The sequence below is a fragment of the Phalacrocorax aristotelis genome, chromosome 2, assembly GCF_949628215.1.
Source record: "Phalacrocorax aristotelis chromosome 2, bGulAri2.1, whole genome shotgun sequence".
Lineage (NCBI taxonomy): Eukaryota > Metazoa > Chordata > Aves > Suliformes > Phalacrocoracidae > Phalacrocorax > Phalacrocorax aristotelis.
In genome coordinates this window covers 110,523,077-110,546,491 of record NC_134277.1, presented here as the reverse complement: position 1 = coordinate 110,546,491, position 23,415 = coordinate 110,523,077, and the positions used below count along the sequence as shown (strand labels likewise).

The window sequence follows — 23,415 nt, the reverse complement described above, 5'->3', positions numbered from 1 at the left end:
CGTTGGTCTTCTTGGCCACAAGGGCACGTTGCTGGCTCATGGTCAGCCTGCTGTCCACCAGCGCTCCCAGGTCCTTCTCAGCAGAGCTGCTTTCCAGCAGGTCAGCCCCTAACCTGTACTGGTGCATGGGGTTGTTCCTCCTCAGGGGCAGGACCTTGCACTTGTTCTTGTTGATTTTCATGAGGTTCCCCTGGGCCCAGCTCTCCAGCCTGTCCAGGTCTCGTTGAATGGCAGCACAGCCTTCTGGTGTATCAGCCACTCCTCCCAGCTTGGTATCATCAGCAAACTTGCTGAGGGTATACTTTGTCCCTTACAGTTTCCTGTAAGATGAATGCAACTCCATTTTTTAATATTTCAGTTTCTTCACACTAGTTACTGAATGCCCAAATTCTATTATATATGTGGAAGGGAACTGCAAAGCAAATTTCTATGAATGTAGAACAGATCAAAACAAATAAAGGTCCAGGTGAGATGACCTTCATATAAAACAAGACCCAGAAAAAGAGTTGACAAGTTTTTCATGTGTCTTTATAAAGTTCATAAATTTTAATAAATTAATATATTTGGCAATGAAGTGGTATAAAATTCCCTTTTAACTAATAGCATACCACAAGGTGGAGTTATAGGTTGTAACCACCTGTTTGGTGTTATATATGTAAGTGGGTTGACTTCATCCTAATGCTGGTGAAATGATTTATGTATTATAAGCCCCCTTTCTTCACTGCAAACCATACCATGTGCTAACTGGTGGATGCTCTAGCAATCCCAGAAAAGCCACTGAAGTTACTTTCTGCTTGGATATCTAACACCTGTGCCCTTGGACAGCAGTGAAATTGAAGACCTTGCAGAATATCAGTTGTCACTGGGGGATACCAGGCGTCCCCCAGTCTGGTGATGTCTGTCCATTTTTTTGATAAAGTAAGATTTGAGTTATCTTAGTTTTGGTTAATCACATGTCAGTTATTCAGTTGACTGGGTAAAACTAGTTGATAGGAATACTTACAGTGTTTAGACACTGTCAGGTGATAGTTTTAGAGCAGAAGAGTAGACAAGCAGAACTAGGCACTTTTGAAAGGGGATAAAAAAGACAAAAACCAGAACATCCATCCTTCCCCACAAAGGTAGTCATGGCACCAGGCCTGACGCTATTGAAGCAGCACTTGGACAACACCCTTGGAGATATGGTGTGAATTTGGGGTTGTCCTGTGCAGGGATGGGAGTTGGACTTGATGATCCCTGTGGGTCCCTTCCAACTCCAGACATTCTGTGATTCTATGAATTCTCTTTTTAGGTCACACACAGTTTGCTCAAGGCATCACTGTTAGAAAAAAAAAATAACTGCATTCGGGTGTATTGGAAAGTTCCAGAGTTGAATGTTGTCCCATTGCATTCACATGAAATAACAGCATGTGCATGCATGGGCGTCCCTGACTGGAAGGGTTGTACTTCGGCTCACTGAGTTCCTCACTGTAGGAAGTAAACCAAAGGTTTAAGGGAACCCTGCCCTCAGACAATACTTTATCCCAGTTTGTCTATCAACCTTCTTTCCCTGGTGATAAAATACACGACTTCTGATACACCTAAGTGTGAAGGCCTAAATTGGTCTCTGTGCAAACATTTGGGCTAATAAAACTTGATTATGCAAGTTCTCAGGAAAGCAAACACAAGGGATGTGAGCTTGGCCAAAGAATATTGATTTTTATTTGAGTTAATATACACAGAAAAGACACACATCAAGTTCTTTTTTCTTTGCAGTTATTCTATCTTGGAGAAGGGTTTCAGCCAACTTCTGAGGCATCTATCCTGGTATTAGGTGGAGTATTTAAAAAAAAAAAGAAGTTCTTTGTGTTGTTGTCCACAGATTCAACTCCTGATGTGAGAAAACAGATTTTTTTTTTTTTTCTCAACAGCAGCACTTCTTGAAACCAAGCGTATTTCTGACTTTTCTTGTGCTCTCCCAGAGATTAGGTTTAACTACTAGCATGGGCATAGTCGTCCCTGAATTAGCTCTTACAGTCTGAGGTCGGAAAACTTACCTCAGCATTATCTGCTTCTTTTGTCTAGTGTTTCACTTCAGTCCGGTGTGTTGGTGTGTACACAGGCTACACACATGACTGTAAATAAATAGGAGCATTAGTACAATTCGCATACTTTCACTTAGTGTGACTTCATGATTTGTTACTTAAACTACTTCTTCTAGGGATTTTCCTGGAAGATTGGCTGTATCATACTCCAAATTGGATTCTGCTGAAGTTCTCACAGAGACAGGTCACACACATACTGTATCGATGGCTGGACAGCTAAGTCCTTCCTGCCGTGCCCTCCCAGCACTAGTTGTCAGTGAGCCCAATCCACCTGCAGCAGTGCCAGTCGTCCTCGGTATTAACCTTTTCAGTGCCAAGGTCTTTATTCATTCCTAATTCCGTCTCCTTTGAAAGTGCCATATACAGTAATAACTCCTAGTGTCTCGATGGTATCAAGCAGTCTTTTTTATTCTGACAATGTATGAGGCTTCAGCTTTCCCAGCTTTGGTAGCAGAATAGCGAATTGCTTTTTGTTTTTCTCCTTATCATTAGAGAGTAGGAAGGAGGTGCTTTCTATCATCTCAGCACTTCTGTGTGTTTTATAATTTCCAACATATATAGAATTAAATCTAGGGATTATTCCCTGCTTTGTGTACTTGTTCATGGGCTCTCCGTAGGCATACACTGTTTAGCTTTGTCTAATTTAAGAACATTGGAACATGAAGAAAAATAATCTTTTGGGCACTCGAGATCTGAGTTGAAATTTTGCTGGAAAATTCTACAAACCACTTAATATTTTGCATAATCTGTAATGGATAATTGGCTGTATCAATTAGCGACTGACTGTCGCAGCCCATCAAACATTTTTGATATATCCCGTATCATATGTCTCTGTGAAAGGAGATGCATGGAATTGGTACCTTCAGGTGGATTTGTATGTTCTCTTTGTATGGCCTGTCCCAGCTTTCTTCATAGTAACTGCTGTGTAGGAGTCACCCAGGCAGTAAAGGTCTCCCAAAAATCGGTGTCTTCCAAAGTTGGATGGCAGGAGCCCCATAGCACCCCTGTTCTCTACAGCTAAAGGAGCCGAGAACAGTTTCTTCATCATTTATGTTCTCTGGGAAGACGACCAACAAGAGGCCAAAAGAATCTGACCTGATGGTCTTGCATATAACATGACAGAACTGCGAAAGAAAATATAAATGCAGTTACTGTTGAATAAGAGACTGTTTTCTAGTTTATGCAGACCTATTTTCTGTGAAATCATTAATCCAGCAATCTATATTTAAATTTACAAGTAACAGAGATCGATAATCAGAGTATCAGCACCACTTAGGGAAAAACTGTTAAGGAACCATAAGTCTTTCATTTTGTCCCTGGAGCAGCAGAGTGGTATCTGACATCATTTGAGACAAAACCCGAAATTACTTCCTTCAAAGCTGCCGGCCTTTTCAAACCGCCTGGGAGCACTACAGTGTATGACACACCGCCATCTCTGTGGTTGGAAAGATTTTGATGTCCTGTTGCTTCGAAACATGCCACCTGTGCGCTAACAATCCCAGTGCCAGACTTGGTTCTTGCTAGGACCGTTAGGCCCATGTAGAGAAAACAGAAGCAGAGAGGGAAGGCAATCAAGTGGCTTTGTGCAGATGTCAATCCCAGAGCGTGACACGTCCAGCTTTGGTTTGCAGAGTCCTGTTTGTGCTTTCTCCATTCGCTGCATACTTTGAAGACATCTTGGTATTTCTTTGTGCATGCCTGAGAAAGTAAGGCGGCTTACTGAAAGGGAGCAGGCCTGTGAAATACAGCTGCTGAAATCATGTTTTTATTGTGGAAAGGAAAGGAGCAGAGGGAGAGTGGGAAGGGGTAGCTGAAGGAGTAGGAAGAAGGAGAGAAGTTGTCTTGTATAGTTATCAAAGAATCATGAACTGAACATTTCTGGTGTCCTTCACACATGGCGGTAACATTTATTTTCAAATGTAACGTAGTATGACTGTGGCTTCGGCTTCATATTTGAAACATGCTTTTTATTGGCAGACTAGAGCCAGAAGGTGTGAAATAACTCAGAACTCCTTTTCATCTTTGCTTTTTGTCTTTAATAAAATTTCTTTCATCATAGTGGATGGTGAAGTAAATGTGGATGGTTGTATGATAAATTAAGGTAAACACACTGATTATAAGCTAGAAAGTAATATTTTTTAAAGCAGTAATTCTTTTTAAATTCCGTAACTACTTATTAAATATAGGACAAATACTTTTTACTTAGAAAAATTAGGAAAAGTATTCATTATAAATGTTTCATTCCTCATGTAACTAAATTTTTGATGGTGATATGGGAAAACTATACTAATATTATTTTCTTCCATCTAAAATTCTGTCCTGGTTCATATATAAACAACTGACTGTGATGATGAAGTTTCTTCATTTTTCTTTTTAAGATCTCTCATGCAGTGTCACTTTCAAACCTTAAAAAATCATTACATAAGTTAGAAGCAAATTTTGTTTGGTTAATTCATGAACAGGTTTTCTCCACTTACCTGATTTAAACTATAAACCCTAACCAACCACTAAATTTTTATTTAATGATAGAAAAAAAAGAGAGGGGTTATAATTATGGAGTAATTACTTTAGTCTTACTGATGAGTCTTCTAAACAGAAGTGGTTGCCAGGTAGGACAAAAGTCATTCTGCAGTGTGTAATTCTTAAATTTTTCACTGTTTACTAACTAGTAGACCACACTTTTGAGAGGCAGAATTGTGGTTTCTTAAAATATGCACTGGGAATTCTCTGAAATAACCTTTTTGTCTGTTGCTGTGATTTTTTTCTTCCTGGTTGTTCCCCTTTTTGGACTCACTTATGAAATAAATCATTAGACCTAACAAATTCTATCTTAATTTTGGTAATGAAAATGTGACTATGATGTTATAGCACTAGCAGTTAGAAGTACAAAAATATGAAGAAGAAGCAGCTGTAGAAACCCCCAAAATGCCTTCGTGCTGGAGGAAGTAACAGTATGAAAATACTGTTTGCAAATAGCCGATATGGCATATGGGCATGTACCTGCCTGTTTTAGCCACTTCAGTTCACAAATAGTTTCCATATCTAGAGAAGACAATAATACTTCTCAATTTAAAAATGAGAGAAAATAGTTTATAAACACAGCACCCTTTCTGTCTTCTAAAAATTAATATGACAAATATTTTTCCTATTAACTAGTTACCATTGGAGAAGCCCTTAAACAGTCATAGATGGGTTGCTCAAACATAAAATTAAACCATACATTTTCCCACACATTCTGTACACATGATGGTCTGTTTTCTGCAGTTTTAGAAAAACCAAAAAGGTTAAAAATGTAAGGTAGAAAAACATCAAATATTCCTTACCCTCAATTTAAGGTAGTAATAAAGTCTAAAGACCAAGCAAAGTCTAAAGACCGAGCAAAGTTATGACAAATGTGTGAATGTACACTTCGACTCTTTTTAAGATGTTCCATTAAGCGTATCTAGTTTCCTTTGAAAAATACAGCAAAGCTGACTTTATGCTGTTGAGGAAAGACTTCTTTCGTCCCTAGTCAACAATATTTTTCAGTTTTTCCTGAACACCTGGTGAATGGTTTTCCTAATTTTTTTCCTGACTGTTTGCACACACGGTGTAATAGTAGGTGCAGGACATGTTAGTGTAACACAGCAACTCAGCCCCATTTGGAAATACAATCCATTGAGTGAATTAGAGGATTGCAAATAGGTCCGTCAGCTGACCTTGTCTGCATTTAGTTTTCTGTGTTAGTAGCCTATATTTAATTTGGAGGTATGTTTTTCCATATCTCTTCTGTAGAGGTAAACTGCAATTCTATTTGCAATACACACTTCAAGCCCTTTTAAAGCCTGAGTAAAAACCTGCTAAAGAATCGAGACACTCAGCATCACCCTCAGTATATATGCTCTTAAAGCCTTAATATCCTTTATAACAAAGAAAGAGCATTCTGTTGCATTTATTATTAAAGAGGAAAGGCTATGTTCATTTTGTATCACAGCAGTGGGGACACAAGTGAATAGGTACCGGTAAGGCGCTGAGTCAATGAACTGGCACAGTGGGCCAGTGTGACTGGTGAAAATGGCCAGAATCTGGGATATTGAGCAGGGGGAAGGGAAGGCTTCTCTGTAGGACTCGACTTCATTGAGGGACATTTTGTTTGAATTTTGTGTGCTACAAATATGAGATCTTTTAAAAATATATGAATGGAAGATAACAAAGTTAACAGGCAGACTTTAAAAGCTGCCTTGAAAGTTGATGTCTATCTAGAGTACAGATAACTGCCAAGAAAGAGAACCTTAAAACCTGTGTATTCCCTACTATCAAGTCAAACAAAGAGTAAAACTAAGCATCACTTACAGTAATCATGCTGATACAGCTTAACTCCAGAAGTCCTGATTGTGAATCATTGCTCAGCGTCAGCATCTTCAAATGAAATAAAACTGCAGATGTTGGTTATCTAGAATCCGCATGCAGGATTTATGAGTAGATTTCAGAAGGAAGTTGTAGGTCATTCTGTCAGTTCTGGTGTTATTTATATGCTGTGCTTGGTTTAAGACTCTTGCAGTGTATGCGTGGGAGAAAGAGTAAACTATGACCAAAGCCAGCTTCATTATATTGCAGGGAACATTAAGAGTCACTTATATTTACTCCACTTCTCCAGCTTATGTCGACTGATACAGAATTTAATTCAGTCCATTCATTTACAATTCATTGTCGAGTGTGTGCATGTTCTCAGTTGGTTAAAGAATACATCAACCTATTAATATGCTTATCATTATGTAACACAAATGTATTTTAATTTTTTTCTGTGGGATTTTTTTTTACTATGCTCTAGAGAAAAGTGTTTTCCATATTCTGTTGCCTTAAACCTAACCTACTGTGAAACGCTTGCATATAAATTTCATATAATACAATTGTATAACAACTATAATAACTGTAAGTTGGACGCTTAAAAAAGAAATAAGAGCACTGAAAATTTGATGGCAGGTTATATGGGATACTGTCAAGTTATTTACACTTGTGGTCCTGAAATGCCACATACATTTTTTCACTTAGAGATGGTCGGCTTTTCTTTTTTCAAGTAGACACTTTCACGCCACAGGATAACGGAAGGCCAAGAGTCATATTTCTTCCTTAAGTAACTACTCACTGGCCAGACTCTGAATTCATGGGCTCCTCTGTGCTAATATATGTACACAGCCTTGTTTATGTTAGGATCTACAAGAAGCCAGGGTTTGGGTGGCGGTGTTTTTCTAAATTAATGCTGCGCAAACAGATTTGAAAAAAGAAAGATGGTGGAATGTAGAAGTTAAGAAATAAGATAATAAAATACAGTTTACACTGTGTTGGAAAAATGTAAAGGCTAAGCCTCTGTGCTTGAAAACGAAATTTTACACCTCAGACTAAACCAAAATACAGTCGTGGTATTTGTCAGTTTGGTTGTAATCCCAATTTTAAGGTAAGTCAGACTGGGAGACTAAGCAGTTTAAGGGTGTCTCTTTACTTCTCGTAATTAAGTTAAAGCTAATCTTGTTCGTTTTAATACAAGACAATAATGATGCTGCCAGAATTTTTTAAAAGTTTATTTGACTTTGGAGAAACTTTTTCAGTTGTGTCTATTGTAAAAGTATTCTTTCTGATTTAATTGGAAATGTTTGTTATAATGGTGCGTTTTTACACAAAGTTTAATTTGAGCCTAAATTAAGCAGTGGAAAAGAAAATATGTACAAAATGTATCACTAGACTTCCTGCTTAATGGATACACCAAATAATTGTCTTCCAGAAAAAAAATTGTGAAAGTTCATTTGTTCTAGAATTGGTTCAAAAATTAGTTTTCTCCTCGTTTTACTACTCCCCTGACAATTCCTCCATTTGTAATCAAAAAAGAGGGATGATCTTAAGCAGTTACACTTACCTGCTAATGCCAGGAAAAGGTGAATCTTTAAATCAGTTGCATGGGTTTTCTGAGAACAGTTTTCAGCTTTAGTTTCGTCTGATGAACATTTTGGAGGAGGCTGGGGGTGAATTTATTTTTTTTTCAATACTTTGTCACAGCAAAGGAATTGGGCTGAATATCCAAATAACATTTAAGAACGTTTTTCTGGCCGAAGCCTGCTGATGCATTTCTTGACTCCTTGCCTTTGCCTCCTTGCCATTTTTTGTCTCTGTAAAAGAAGGCTTCCATACCTTTCTTCTGGTTTAGAAGAATGTGTTTGGGGTTGGGAACATCTGCAATCTGGACATCAGCATCCTGAAAGTCTGATGGTACAGATTTTGGATAATTATTGTTTATTAAGTTTCTTTCCAACCACATTGTGAAGGAGTTTAATGACCAGCATGGGTGTAATTTCTTGGCCTCCACTTACTTACTGGCACAACTATGTCAGACCTGTAGTTGCCAACACTACTATAGCAATTATTAAAAACAGTTTGTTAAAGAGCAGTAGAGTGTTAAAGAGCACTATTGCCTCTAGGGTTTATTCTAGTTAGGAAATGTAGAAGTAAGCTCTGCTGGTAAAGGGGCTTCTTTATCCAGAATTACTCTTACTGTCACTGCGTTTGTTGGCCTATTACCTTACATTGTCAGGGTATCAGAAACCTTTTTTTCAGCAAGTTTGCCGTATTCTAGATTTTCTCCATGAACATACAGGAGTCTGCTTTGAAAAGCTTTACTCTGAAGAGACAAATGTCAGTGAGCAAACATTTTGCTACATTCTACAGAACTGGCAAGGCCCAGTATGAAGTAATAGTTCATTACATCAGCATTGTTACTATTGATTAAAAAAAGAGAGAGAGGTCAACTGTAGTCACTAGTTTTCCCCCAGTTTCATTTTCTATTGAGAACTACATGGAAGTCTTTCTGGCTTGCTTTTATTTTTTTTTTTTCCTTTTTTTTTTTTTCTTTTTTTTTTTTTTTCTTCTTTAACTTGTGTTATACACTGGTTACTCACCTCTTTCCACTGTAGTTCGTACACAGATGATGTTTGTAGGGTCTCACGTCAAGGCAAGAGGTTCTTCAGAGGAGGTTGTCGTGCAGAGGGAGAGCAGAGTGCACATCGCTTCCTTTCAGTACCGGCCAACACAGGCAAGAGTTTAGGTTTTTGACCTGGTAGTACTTCAAAAGTAATAATCAAAAAATTAGCTTATGTAAAACTGGCAAAGGTGAGACATCTATTAAAGGGTATTCATAGAAATTGGTTATCTTATTTATAAATACAGGATTCGGTACCTCTGGCAGGGAGCTCATCATAATATACAATATGTTGAAAGAATGATTATATGATTATTAAAACTGATTTTAGGAACTAGTTTAGGAACCCTTACTTAAGTTGTAAACAATTTATACATATATAGAGAATAAAAAGAAGATGAGAAGATTGCAGGTGGGCAAAGATTATAAATACAGGGTTTACAAAGAAGGAAAAATACTGAAGCAATAGGTATTTTTACACAGGAATGGAGAGTCTTAAAGCACTGGACCAACACATAACCTTGCTAGTAGGCTCTTACGTCTGTTTACTGTTAATGTTAACAGGCATAATATTAAATGTATGAGACTGTGCAGTGTTGGGGGGGGTTAATCTATGTCCTGGTGAAAATGAGCAGAATCAATATGGGGGAAAAAACCCACTACCACATAACATTCTGAAAACAACCAAAGAGAAACTTTGCTAGGGGAATCTTCTGGTTCTGCACCATATGAAGAGCACAGCACAGCACAGGTGAATGTTCAGAAACATGAGTAAATACACAGCTACATTCCAAGCAGTTAGCAAGCCTGGCTAAAAGGCAGTTTCAGTAAGCTAGACTAGTATCGTTATTGTGACTTTATCATGAATCTAAAGGAGAAGACCACAGAAACTGAAATATAGAAAGAAATGCCTTTAACAACAGAGAAAGAATTTCAGCAAAAAATAATTTTCTATAGATATTCTGTTAATTTCTTTAGGAAGGAAGTAATTGAAGGAGAGTTCCAAAATACTTAATCTTCTGAACCCTTCAGCCTGTGTGATGAGCTTAAAACAAGCATCTTTCTCCAAAAGCCAGACTGGTTTCTTCATCTCATCTAGCCTTGTTGTTCCAGAATATGAGTATCTTCTGCGTGAGTAGGCTAGGAACACAATACACTTTTTCCGGAGGAAAAATAGAATAGGCTTTTCAAGTGAAAAGTCCCAGTTTCATTCTGCCTCTAATAAGTTTGATTGTAGTTGTCTTTTCCTGTGGATCTCGGAGCACTGGGGAGGATTTATCTTTTAACAGGTGTGTTAATGCCATCTTTGTCCAAAACAGTGGATAAGCCCACCGCAAGAAAGATGGACAAGAACAGTGCTCTCCAACCCTTGGCAAGTTAAGAATTGCTGATATTTTATCAGCTTTATCTCTTAAAATGGAGACAGAGGCATGTCTTGCACTGTTTTGGAGAGATTTCAACATAAAAACTCCTTATTTTCTAGAGCTTTCTCACCTTACACACGTGCAACAGTTGTTGCAACACTGGCTGGAAGTTTTCTGAGCAGAATCCAGCATGTTTGGATTTTATTTGCATTATCCTTTTTCCTCTGTGCCAGTGCGTAGACCTATGACTGACTTGTTGTCTTGATCTAAATTACAACTCTTTTTGTTGGATGACGTATTTCCCTTACATCTCTCCACTTACTAAAAGTATCTGCAGATCCATTTCTTTGCTTCACCCTGTTTGGTTTGTGCGTTGTTTTATTCCTGACAGATTAATCATTTGCCTCTATGTACTATGCCCAAGCCTCCTTTGGCTTTTTTTTAATAACTTCATACTTTTCTATGTAATCTGCATAGGTTGAATGTAGGCCTATTGATTCAGAAATTATGTTGTAAAGTCTAGAGAGCACTGTAGCATTTTTCAATGACCTAAAGGCTTTGCATTTATACACTGCAGAAGTTCTTCTATGTGATTTTGTTACTGCATCCTGTTAAGGAAGAGACCACTATAAGACCCATCTGACCCAACTTTGAAATTACCTGAATATTCGTACTGTGTAATGCAATTATATTTTTCTAATGTTCATAACACAGTTGGGGGCTCTTTTCATTTATCCGTAAAAAATATCTTGATAGGAGTCTGCTTTCCGCATAATTCTTACTGTGACAGTTCCATTCTATCTGGGCATGTGGCTCCTTCATACCTTGTGACGAAAGAAGAGAACATCATATGTAGTGATTTGCTTGATAAGTGCTAGATCTGGGCATGCATGACAGAGAGGGCACTGTTTCCAGAGGAACCACAAAATTGAGTTTAGGGAAAAAAAGGGGAGGAAAGAAGGGAAAAGACTTCTTTTCATTTTAGATAAACTTCAGCAGTGCGATCAGTACTTCGTGCCATTTGAAATGGTTCTGCTTTCTGCTAGAAGTCTGTAAATCTGCTAGGGAAATAATGGCAGATGGAAAACCTCGTGAGTGATGTGGGCACTTGCAAACCCTTACCATATCCCTGCGATGATTCAGTACAGTGCATTTGGCGCTCTCAACCTACACTGCAAATTGTTTCCACAGGACAGTTCGTAACACAGTGGCAGAGAAGACCCCAAGGTCTTTACATGCAGTACCACCCCACTTACAAAGGCATGCGTTCATTTGATGTAATCAGACAAAGCATACCAACAGGAGAAAAAGGGAGAAATGGTCATTTTTTTCAAAACGTGTTTTCATTTTTACTAAATCCATTCTTGCTTCATGATTCTCAAGTGGAAAGAATCAATCAGAAACTCCCACTAAAGTATGTGGGAAATTCCCAAATATTGCAGAGTGTGCATAAATATTCAAACTATTGACAAAACAAATACTTTTATATGCACTTCTGCTTTTATATAGTTTAAAAGTAGGTAGGTAACATATCTCCATCTCAGATGATGACAACCTTGCAGAAATAAAGTAACAAGTAGAACCTGGTTTCAGGAAACAAGCTTCCTAGAACCGTAATAATTATAAAGAAATATTTATGTGTGAAATACTCGTTGTCTGGAAGAAACTACCTTTTCAGCTGAAAGGAGCATTTCTCCAATTATGTGGCCTCAGCTGAAATTCTTAAATCCTAAAGTGAAGCACTTGAGCTCATTTCTGAGGAACGTGAGGACTCCGTATTTATTTCTCTCGTGCTAAGAGGTGAAATAATCAAATCCTGATTTCTCTAAGTGAAAGAAGAGGATATTGAAATTAATCTTCTGTTTGTTATGCGCTGGAGGCCAATAGGGAGTGAGAAGGAAAGAAAATATACAGAATTCATTAACCTTCAACACTTAGTAACAGCAGCAAAAATGCCTCCCATCAACAGTGGAAGATTTTGAGCGACAGGGAATGTGACAGGAGACTGTGTGTGACAGGACAGGGGCGACTGGTTGTGCAGAAGAGGTGCTTCTCTTCGTTTGTGGCTGTTTCATTGCCTTTTTTGTTCCATGACGGGGCCCTGGGTTGAGTTTTGCATGCCTTCCCTGGAGCTACTCACATGTTTCAACTCAAGACCTTTCTCAAAGCATCTCTTTTTTGGGTTAAATGTGACACAGTTGCAGGTATCCATTCAGATCTGTGACTCACTCATCTGCACACCTGGTCTGGTGCTCTGAGCTCGAAGTTACATGCCAGTTGCAATGTTCTGCATTGAAAATTCTATATTTTTCCATATATAGAATTGTGTGAGCAACAGTGCATGTGTTACACATGTGCAGATAATACAGAATATTTCCTCCCCAGAGACATGACTTCCAGATCTGCTACCAACTTGGGTGCAGAAAGGGGGCTCTGAAAATAAACGGCTTTCCTTCCTTCCCCCTGCCTAGCTGCTGCACTAAATGGGGCTCTGCCTCTTAGTCCCTCATCTTGTCTTCCAGTCCCCTATGTCACTTCCCCTATACCATTCCCTCCCAGAGGTGCTGTTTAGTCTCCAACTCATAAATATTTCACAGATTATTTGGGGGTGATGGCTTTCAGAGAAGTCTGCTGCGATGTGGTATAGAGCCAAATCTACAACTTCATACTGTGGTCAGATAATGCCAAAGACATTCTACAGGCTTTGAAACAAAGTATGACGGTCCAGTATTGTGCGTATTCCTAGAATATCACAGGCAGCGGTGCTTCTCCATTTTAAAAACAAAAATCCTTCCAGGTCATTGCAAGACTCTCTGTTCTTGTGCAAGATTGAATTAGAGGTAAATTGGCTTTGGTTTCTTAGAATGACTGTGCTCATGTTGCATTGTACTCTGTTCACAAAGCTCAAGGCTGATTTTTGTTCTGGTGGTGTAAGTTGTCTGATTGCAGTAAGATATAACAGTATGGAAGCTGTTTTTTCACTAATCTTATTTGATTGTTGGTTTTACAGCAGGCCTGTTAGTAGGCCCATTTAGTGAAATTATACAGGATTGGGAATCTTTTGGCTATTCTATTTGTAATATTCTGTTCTATTTGAAGAATAGGACTAAATTGAAAGCATTCCTCCTCCTTCCCCCCCGCCCTTTCGGAAATCATGGCATGTTGCTTTGTGTTTTCCTTGTTCATAGTTTGAGATATAGTTAGATGCCTTTCTAAGCATCAGCCTGAAACTGTGCAATACAATGCAGAGTGATGTGAATGGCCTGTTGTCAGCACTGGCTAAAGAAGCTGTGACAAATCAGCAGTGGAGATGGAGGGGAGGGAATCGGTTTACAGCTAGGAAAACTACAATGGCAGTTGTATTGGGAAATCAGTGTTCTCTTGGTGTGTTTTTTTATTGCCCACATGTCAGTGTTTCTCAATAGCTTGCTCATATGAATAGGAGTCAAGGGATTTCTCAACGTCCAAATCACAGAACATGTGCTATTGTTTGAATTCTCCTCAATTTGTGAGCCACTCGCAGCAGGCCATAATCATGTATCATGCTGATTTTTGGTATCTGTTATGCATTATTTCAGTTTCTTATGACTTTTGTCTTCCTTATTTACACAGGAGAAGCGAAAGGGCAAACTAGATCAGGAAAAAGAGCTTCGACATGTAGCTGTACTCGAGGATGCATGACCTGGTTTGGCCTTGGGGTACTTTATCCATGTGTTTCAGTTTACCTGTCTATGAAAAAAAAAAAGGGTAGTGCCTTCCTTAAGACCTTGTAAAAGCTGTTGCTGCATTTGATATTAAAGGTTAGCATGGAGGAGTCACAGGCTCTTTTAGTACAATGCAGTCATAGGTATTGGTTTGTCTTTCTGACTGCTGTGAAATAATTGTCAGTGCTGCTCTTTGCCAAAGCCTTCATTATTCTGTCTAGAAAGTACCGGTACAGCTTCATTACTTCCTGGAAAGTGTTTGGTGCGGTACAGATACAGGTCTGGACCTTCTCAATTCTCTGTGTACAGCACATCAAATGAACTCTGCTCCATTTTGCTTTGTATGAGACCAAATTATAAGTTTGTAAGAATTGGGATATGAATCCTGATAGCCAGGTTTAGTGAAAGTAAAATGAATGCAGCCAAAATCTTTTAGTTCCACTTTATAATTTAATTTTTAAAATTTTGTTTAATATTGCAGATGTTTCCAAGGTTGTAGTTACATTAGAATGAAGGACACAAGTTAAGCAGCATAACTAGCTTGCCTTATCTGTGATGCACAGGTTGTTGCAAGAACCCCTAAACAGGAGGGGAAAAATTAGAAAATGATTGAGGAACAGTTTTCCCTAACCAGTTCAGCTCTTTGTCCACACTGGGAAAATACACCACCTTGGAAAATGGTTAGCCAACAGTTTTGTCGTTAATGTGCATAAGGACCACTGTGTAAACTGTGACCAATTCAAATGTCATTAAGTACCATTTTCCCTATCTATACTAACAGTAAAACTGTGTTCAGTAGTCAATGTGTTTTTACTGTGTTCCAAGTGTAGACAAAATCTGAGCTGTCCATTGTGAAATAGGTATGCCAAAGAGCTTTTAAACGTGGTAAAGCTATGACTAATGTTAATACTTACAGGACTGTCAAGGACAATGTAGATTTTTATGTAGATATTTTCCAGTAATGACTTTGAGGGTTGTTTGCTTTAGACTATGTAAAACAAGCATAATACAGCCAGCCAAAGTTAGGAGTCTTTGCTCCCCTTAATAGAAAGAGTGTCTTCTGTGGAGGATGCTTGAGAGGAGCCAAGCTAGATGATAAGAAAGCACCCAGGTGTGTTTAACTTGCCAGAGAATATTATCTTCAAAAAGTTACCCAGCAGCTAGTGTAGGCTGCATTTCAGAAGCATCACTGAGGGCAGCAGACTAGTATAATCACCATATCTCTTAGAGGAGTTCCTGTAGGGGCTGTTTGCTGTGGCTTTCCAGTGATCCAGCAGCCTAGGGAGAAAGTGACCATTCAGGGCTCTGAATTGTTAGATGCAATAATCTGTCCCTAAAATTGATAACACTATATAATCTGTGGTTATTGCATTTAGAACAGATACAGGGAGGCATCTCTTCTTTTAATAAATACAGTGCAGGTAAGCAGTGTTTGAATGAAGTGTCCTTCTGTAGGACTGACTGCTAAGATTGTATGTGCTATTTGGTTTCCTGCTGATTAAATTATATTACAATTTCACCTGCTATCTGTCCATTTTAGGCATGTTAAGCAATAGACCTGGATGGACTGTGCATTACAGAAAGGCTTAACTTTTTCTTTAAGGTTTTATTGGAAAAGGAGTGTGAAAAGAGTCACAACCTTAATCAACATGGCTGCATTGATACAAGGGCTTTTCCTAAGAGGGTTTTCCAGAAAGTCTCATTCTAGTGCAGACAAGGCCTTGGAGAAACATATATTCAGTAATCTCCCCACCCACAAGATATGGTGGGGACTTCTTGTATTCTTAGCAGTGGAGCAGCCCCCTTGCAATGTTTCTTCATGCAGCCAGTGCAGCCACTCTCTCTGCATCCGGCTGTTTGCCCTGTGTACAGCAGATGGTGCAGCAAAGTCTCCTTGCAGTTAGAGAAGAAGAGAGGACTTCAGAAAGAAAAGAGACTGTTCATAAGAATTGAAAAGCCTATCATTAAAGCACAAATTATTTTCTTTGTTTTGTAGTTCAGAAATATCCTTTCTTTAAGCTGGCTTAGTTGTCTTTACTTTTTTTTTAATTAGGTCCACTGCTTGAGCTGACCTTTTAAAAATCTCTTTTGAGTGGCTTCGATTTTTATAGAGGAATCCATTATGGTGTAAGAACACAAACAGCATAGGGGTTCGCTGCCATATAATACTTCATCGTCTTAAAATAAGTATTTTCTTCCATTTGCTTTGGTTGGTAGTTGAAAACCACTAGAAAAAGATCTACATATTTTATATGTGATGTGATACAACTGGGAAGGAAAGCAATAAATAATGATAACAACTCTGAATGTAAACTTGTTTTCCACTGGTGAGGCTTATACTGTTTTCTTTGTCACGCAGTGAGTAGTCCCAGCGTAAATCATGTCTGTATTTAAGGTTTGTGCTTGAGCAGTTCCCAGAGCTGTCACCAGATTTTCAACCGTCCTTGCTATTTTTACTGTGGATTTTCCAGCTGATACTAGGAGGTACTGCCCATGTACTGGCTGATTTGTGCATGTGTGGCTGCTAGTCCTCCTAATCAGACATATTTCTGGAAATTCAAAGGTAACTCTACTAGAATAAATTCTGAGGGCTAAAAGGTACAGCACAAATGGTAATGTATTTAAATTGTACAGCAGCTCTTCACAGGAAATAATGATTGCATGTTGCACAGAGTTGCACCAGCCAACATCAGTGTAATTCACAAGTATGCCGTGTCTTATTTTTAATCTTACAGCATGATACACAACGCCGTGCATGCTGCATTGACTTGCGTTTATTTTACTGCTTACAACATATGAACTTGGGAGGGGACTTCATATGTCCTTGCACCTCGTGCAGAAATGGAAGTTCTCAGGCCTGCCTGGCACATCTGCTATTGCAGGCAGTCTCTTGACCACATTTCAAGGTGATAGTTGTAGCTGCCACCAGACCTTCTAGTTCTGAGGAGGGGCCCGTGGTCCTCTGGCAGAACTGAACCCTGCCACTCAATCCCAAAGTTACAGTAAAAAAATAGCAGTCTCTCAGTTGAGGAAACTTGAAATCACTTCAAAAACTCCTTCCTTACCCATCCTGGTGCAAGTGATTAGATGACCCATGGCAAGCCTTTAAAATTGCATGTGTAGACAGATTTGGTCTCTGTTTCTTCCCATGCTTGAGCCTGAGATAAACTGAGGCATAGAATTGTGGTCAATAAAGCCTTTTCTCTGGCGCCAAAGAAGGGAGATGGTTGAATACGTCTCTGTATCCGTTTGCTTCATCCACCCAAACTCTGCAGCAGATGACCAGATGGCACAGGGCATGTTTTGTAGCTACAAGATAAATCTCATGGCAAGCAATTTCCTTCCATCAGTTAAGCACACGTGGCTAAAAATTTAGATATTTTTTCTTAAAAAAAAAAAAAAATGCCTGAAAACTTGTCGTCCTGAGAAATGCTGCTTCATGTGGCCGTTGGGAAAATGTGCTTCCCTGTTTTGAGCATAGGGCAGCCAAAAATTGTTTGCGGTTCTAAAAAAGTTGCCATATTTGAGAAAGTACAAACCCAATCCTATGGAATATAAAAGATCCGGATTGTCGTCTTCTTCTGGACTTCACAAGAAATGTGTATCTTTTGGACAAAGCCTCCTGTCTGACCTGCGATGGTGATGGGTGAGAAGTAACAGCCACCCCTCTGAGGAGTTATGAAAAATACAGGCATGTGCTGTTAAACCACTTAGAAATAAAATCAGTCAAGACAATGAATAGGATTAGAGAAATGTGGAAGTCTGTAGAACTGGTGGTAGTGGCTGACCACTTTTACCCACCAGCGGATCTTGTTCACAGGGGAAGTTGGAGGAAAGCTAGCTATTACTATGACTCTTGTTTGCTCTAAAGGAAGAGGGCCCAACAGAAGGGAGCTTCAGATAGCAGTAGTGGGCATTTTGATGTGTATTTTTAGTACAGCTAAGATAACATTTCTAGAAGTATAGCTTATGCTTAAACTCTAATTTGGGGTTCTTGGTTTGTTTCATTTTCTTTGGGGGTTTTTTTATCAGCACTTCCCATGCATTCTTTCCTTTCCCTGGCTTTTCTAGCTGCTGTTCTGGAGCAGCGTGCTTTTGTTTTAAGGTATTTGTAAACTTTTTTTAAAAGTAGGTTTTTAATTGACTAGAAACATATTATGTTCAATAATTGCTTATCAGTGTGAAGCTGGACCAGTTTGCTTTCATGCTTTTATTTTTACAGCCTTTATTTTCACAGCCTCGTGCTTTTATTTTCATTCAGCAATAAGACCACAGATGCAATTAACATAGTTTTAAATATTTCTCCCCTGGCCAGGAAAGGTGGGCATTAGAGATTGTGTCTGAGTTTTTTTTCTGGGGTCTTTCATGACACTGTACATGTATTTTGTGCAGTGGGAGATTTGAGTAATGCGTCTGGCAACTTCCATCCTAATTATTTTCTGGAATTAACTTTGCAAAGCTGAGAAGTATCATTTAGTTTGTAGTACATTTTTAAAGGTGCACGTTAAAAAGATGTGATCTATCTTGCATAGCTATGGATAGGTAGGGAAATGGTTTTGAAAAGCTTCCTGTATTGCCAACCATTTTACTCTGCTGAAGCAGGGGAGGAAAAAGGAAACAAAAAATGTAATCTGGCCCTATTTAAAATGTTGACATGTTTATCCTGCACATGGTGTTAAAAACTGAGGTGTCCTAAAAGAACCAAGAATGCCTTTACACACTCATATTTACAGCCATTTTCTTTCCCTTTATCACAGTCACAGCATACTAGCTGGGAATCTAAATAACTAGTCAGCTGAATATACACATGGCTAGGTTATCTCATTTCTAGCTGCCTGTTTTGTTTATCAAGCACTTATGTAACATTCCAAATTATATTAAGGCAGGGCTGAGCTTCGTGTTCACATGCTGTTATCCTAGCACTGATAGGAGAGATGAACAGAGCAGGGTGTGAGATGTTTAAAGGGATGGCTGCTTCTGCTTTCTGTCCGCTCCTAAGCTTAAGACCTTAGAGCTACACCCTATCTCTCTTCTGCTTTCTAGCAATTACCGTGCAAGGGTGTGGGACTCAATGCTTCAAGCTTGTATCAACAGCACGGAGGTGCAGAGCTAAGGCTGCAAAGGCAACAACTGCCAGACTGTAAACATTGATTTGAATGCTATCAAACTGATTTGGGGTTGGAGATAGACCAGGGATTTTCAATACATGTTTATAATTAAGAATGTAAACAGAATTTCATGTTTATATGCCCCAGATGAAAAAAAGAGGCTTTTAAAGCTCTGGTCTGAACTCCCTGAAACTAAAAGAATTGAACAGTTAGGGTAGAAAGGAAAATGACACTCCTGCAAGCATTAAATCATAAGGTTTCCTTGCTCCCTTCCTCTCCCTCTCCATCACACAGAGTTGCATACAAAAACTCTGCTGCAGAGCTGCGATTTTTCATTCTTCTCTTAGACTATACCCTTTTCTCAATGCGTACGCATGCGACAGGGTTTCGTTTGTCCTTCCCCCCCCCCCCCATGGTGGTACGTTAAAAAAAGGGTTTGCCTAAAAGACATGTTGAAGTTAATAATTGTCTGTTCAGTTAAAGACCTTTTAAAAGAAACACAACACAGTCTTTTTTTGCGTAAATAGGTTGATACAGACTCACTGTGACCATTACTTAGTCATGTAACTCGTAAGCAGCTAACTGTAGCCAGCCTAAACTGGTTTCAGGATTTTGTTGGAGTTTTTTGGTCAATAAATCATAACCTCTCTTGAGACTTATGAAAATTCCTTTTTAGCCGTGGTAGTTGCTAAGTAATGTCCCTACTTGGATAACAGTTTAGATACCAATCCTTAAATTGATAGCTTGCAAACAGACTGCTAAATTTATGCAGGGAGCCTTTCTGGACAAAGCCAGCCAGCTTATTTGCTGGTTTTTTACAAGATAAAAGCCTGAAATCTCTCCCTGCTTAAGCCGGTGATTGCCATCTGAAGTTTCCTTAATTTAGAAGTTTGTATCTGAACTAAAAGCTGAATCCCAATTTCCTTTATCATTTTCATTACTCGCCCTAAAAACTCTTAAAGAAAAACAGGCCTTCGGTTTCAGTTTTGGAAATTTTATTCACTACTTCAGTGTTCCTGTCTTCATAGATTTAAGCCATTTAAAAATCAGTGCATTATTACAGATACCAGACTTACACCATCCCTGTTTCTGATTCAGTTTTCACTTAAAACTAGCTTCAGTGCAACTGGTGACACTTCTAGATGTGGTGCTATAAATTGATATCTGAAAAATTCCACTTTAGAAAATTAAAACCCCATCTTTTGTAGAAAAAAAATAACCATTTACTTGAACTTACTTTGGCATTTGAATTTTAACATAAACTTTGATTTTTTCAGAGAAATATGTTGGATTTGTGTTGAGGTATGCATGCAAAATATTGTTTCACACAGAGGCAGGTTTTGTGGCAAAGTTTGTAAAATCAGCATTTCTTGAAGGTCATACATGATGACTTCCATGGCACAATGAAGTTTATATAGAACATCTGAAAGCTGTTCTAGCGAACAGGAGGTTTGTAATTTTAGAGTAATTTGTAAAATAATTAAGAAAATCCTTAAGGCACTTTCCCCGAACAAGTGTGGGCGCTAGTAGCCCTTTATAAATTTCTGTTCTAAATTCCAGGCATTTTTACATAGCATAGACTGACTGTTCTACATTTTCAGTGGAGTTACTATTAAACCACCTTAAAAATAAATGAAACATATTAAGCATTATGGTCTTTCCCCCTAACCACCATTAACCACTGGCTTAAATTTTAAATTTTCAGTGATGCATTTCAAGAGGCCAAGTGAGATTAACAGCACAAACTGCAAAATCGTATGTCGCTCACCCACTAACAGGGGCCTTCTTTTCTGTGAGTTTCCATAAATTAGATGTGGAGCCAAAGCAAGCGGAAGCTATTTTTAGTGCAGCAGTAGCAGCAGCAGCAGCACTGCAGAACAGAAGCTGGCAGAGCGTCACGTGTGTCAGGCTGAATCAAAGGGAGTATCCCAGCAATGTGTTGTAAACAAAACAAGGGCGCTGTCAAAAAACAAGCTTCAGGTACCTAAAGAACTGGAATCAAAGCCTCACACGAGAAGCAAATGCACCAACTTACCAACTGTGTTTCTTAGGAGATTTCCCTATTTTGCAAACATGCAAACGTAATAAGAATTCCGCGTTTCCTGGTGTCCTGTTGTATTGCTCGATGCAGTCCTTACTGTTAGGCATTTTATTTAGAAACCTGTATTGTTTTGTCTATATCTCTTATCAAGTGTAATTGTTGTATCAAGATACATAAGCATAGGAAAAGCAGATGCAGCTGTCTGCAGAGCCACTGCATAGGGGATGTCCTTGCTGTGAAAGCACTGCTTTACAGCCTGAGAGGTGTTGCTTTTCAGCAAGGAGAAGAGCAATATGAGCTAATACATTATTCTTACATGTGAATTGGATTGACATGTTAAACTCTGAGATTTTCCATTCATAATTAGTATTTTTATTGTTTCGTGGGTTTTTTTGCATGAAAGGTCTTGTCCTCAAAAATTATACATTAACCTGAGTAAATACTCACTGAACCTTTCAAAGATTAACTTTCATTTAAGTTTGCTTTCATTTCATTGTGTCCGCACACTTTGAAGGCACAAATACATTTTAACTCAGTAATTTCAAGACTGTCCATTACTTAAAATCACGTGCCAAGTCCATGGCATCAAAGCTTATAGTCAGCCAATAGCATCAGTTTGTTGTAGCTCAAGCAGTTGAGACGCAACCTTTATGAAGGTTAAAAAAGGTGTCGAAAATTTTCATTTCAATTGATAGTTAAAAAAGAAAAATCTGCTTCCCTCCCTCCTGAAAACCATCTGCTCAACCTCTGTCAGTCCTGCAGGTGCATGTATTTTAATGAACTAAATGAACTATATAGGGTTTGAATTTTTTGGGGTTTCTCTTTTGGGAGCCTCGGGGATGGGAGAGTGTGTGCTGCTTTTACAGTAAATGCAAATAGCTGTGAAAAAAGTGACTTGGGGAAAAAGGATGTCAGCCTGAGAAAGCTGAATAATATGATTTCCCTACAATAGCAGCCTATGTAAAAAAGGGTTAGATGAGATTAGTGGACAATAGGCACGTAAAGACAAATGCAAACATCAATGCCAGTTGTATCAGCACTGGCACAAAGAGACTCTTTGAGTGCAGTGAGTCCCTCTTGTTACCTCCCTGTCGCTCCTGGTGGGCTTATTCCCCTGGACTGGGGGAAAAGTTGCTCAAGCCAGCACCTGGTTTGGAAAGAACAGTATGCGTGAGCTCTTAGGCATGTCAAACATGGCACAAGTCCTGCACAGGTGTGGGGAAGGACTCTTGTGAATCTTCCTGAAATTGTAGGGTTAATAGACTTTGATGTCAAAGAGGAGCTGTTAACCTGGTCTGACCCATTGGCTGTACATTTTCATTTAGCCAATATACTTTGAGCAAGTTGCAGCCAGGAAAAAAAAAACAGGATATATTGCTGGGGGTAGGGAAAGCTAAGGAAAAAGAGTAGAAGCAGTAAATTGTCAAAGATTATTACATGCACATATTAACTCATGCAATAATGCTAAAGAAATGGACTCTGAGCCGACCGCTTGTAAACTATTCAGTCATTAACCTTTCCTTTTTTTAAAGAAAGTATTTTGATTTTTTTTGTGCCAGAATGCCTTTCTGTGTTCAGCATTCTCTTATGAAAAGATAACAAAAATATTTGATATGATTTATACAAATTAGCACATTATAAATAGAAGGAAAAAAACAACAGCTCTTCGGATGGTAATAAATGTTTTCAAATGCCTGTAGCCAAACCAAGGGAATGTTCAGCTGAGCTCAGAATCTGCAGTCACTGCTTGAGTTGAGAGTCCAAGTGTCCTGGGCTGCCTTACCATAAGATACGACAAGAAGATATGGCCATTAATATCTCTGAACACCTGAACGTCACACCACTCCCTTGCACAGACACACTGCCTCCTTATTGCAATACCCATCATCTTTCCCATCTCTAATATCATGGGGGAAAAAAATGCCTTTAAAATGCAAGCTGCAACACATTCTCATGTCTGGTTTTGCTAGAATAGATCTTACCAGTATCTACTGTAACTTCAGAAAACAAATAAGCTGAAAATGTTTTTATTTGAAATAACTACAAATCACAAAAAAGGGGTTTGTCTTCAGCTAGAAATTTTATGGTGGTTTTAGGCCTCAGAAAAATAATCTGGAGAGCAAGAGCTAATTGTGATTTCGCTGATGCTAGCAAACAATGGTCTGTTT

The 23,415-nt window shown here is 38.7% G+C and overlaps 1 protein-coding gene and 1 long non-coding RNA gene across 5 annotated transcripts in view; one reads left to right on the top strand and one right to left on the bottom strand.

Annotated features, from left to right (window-relative positions):
- GNAL (G protein subunit alpha L) overlaps positions 1-23,415 on the top strand; it is a 198,896-nt gene that overhangs the window by 141,888 nt on the left and 33,593 nt on the right. The gene's annotated exons all lie outside the window — the stretch shown is intronic.
- On the bottom strand, positions 1,686-9,126 carry LOC142053284 (uncharacterized). Of its 2 annotated transcripts, none has more exons than XR_012659158.1 (4): positions 9,011-9,126; positions 7,975-8,318; positions 6,417-6,516; positions 1,686-3,782 (listed from the first exon to the last, which is right to left on the bottom strand). It is a non-coding gene; the product is annotated as an uncharacterized LOC142053284 (long non-coding RNA). The 2 variants fall into 2 exon arrangements; XR_012659157.1 differs by having other exon boundaries at positions 6,417-6,482.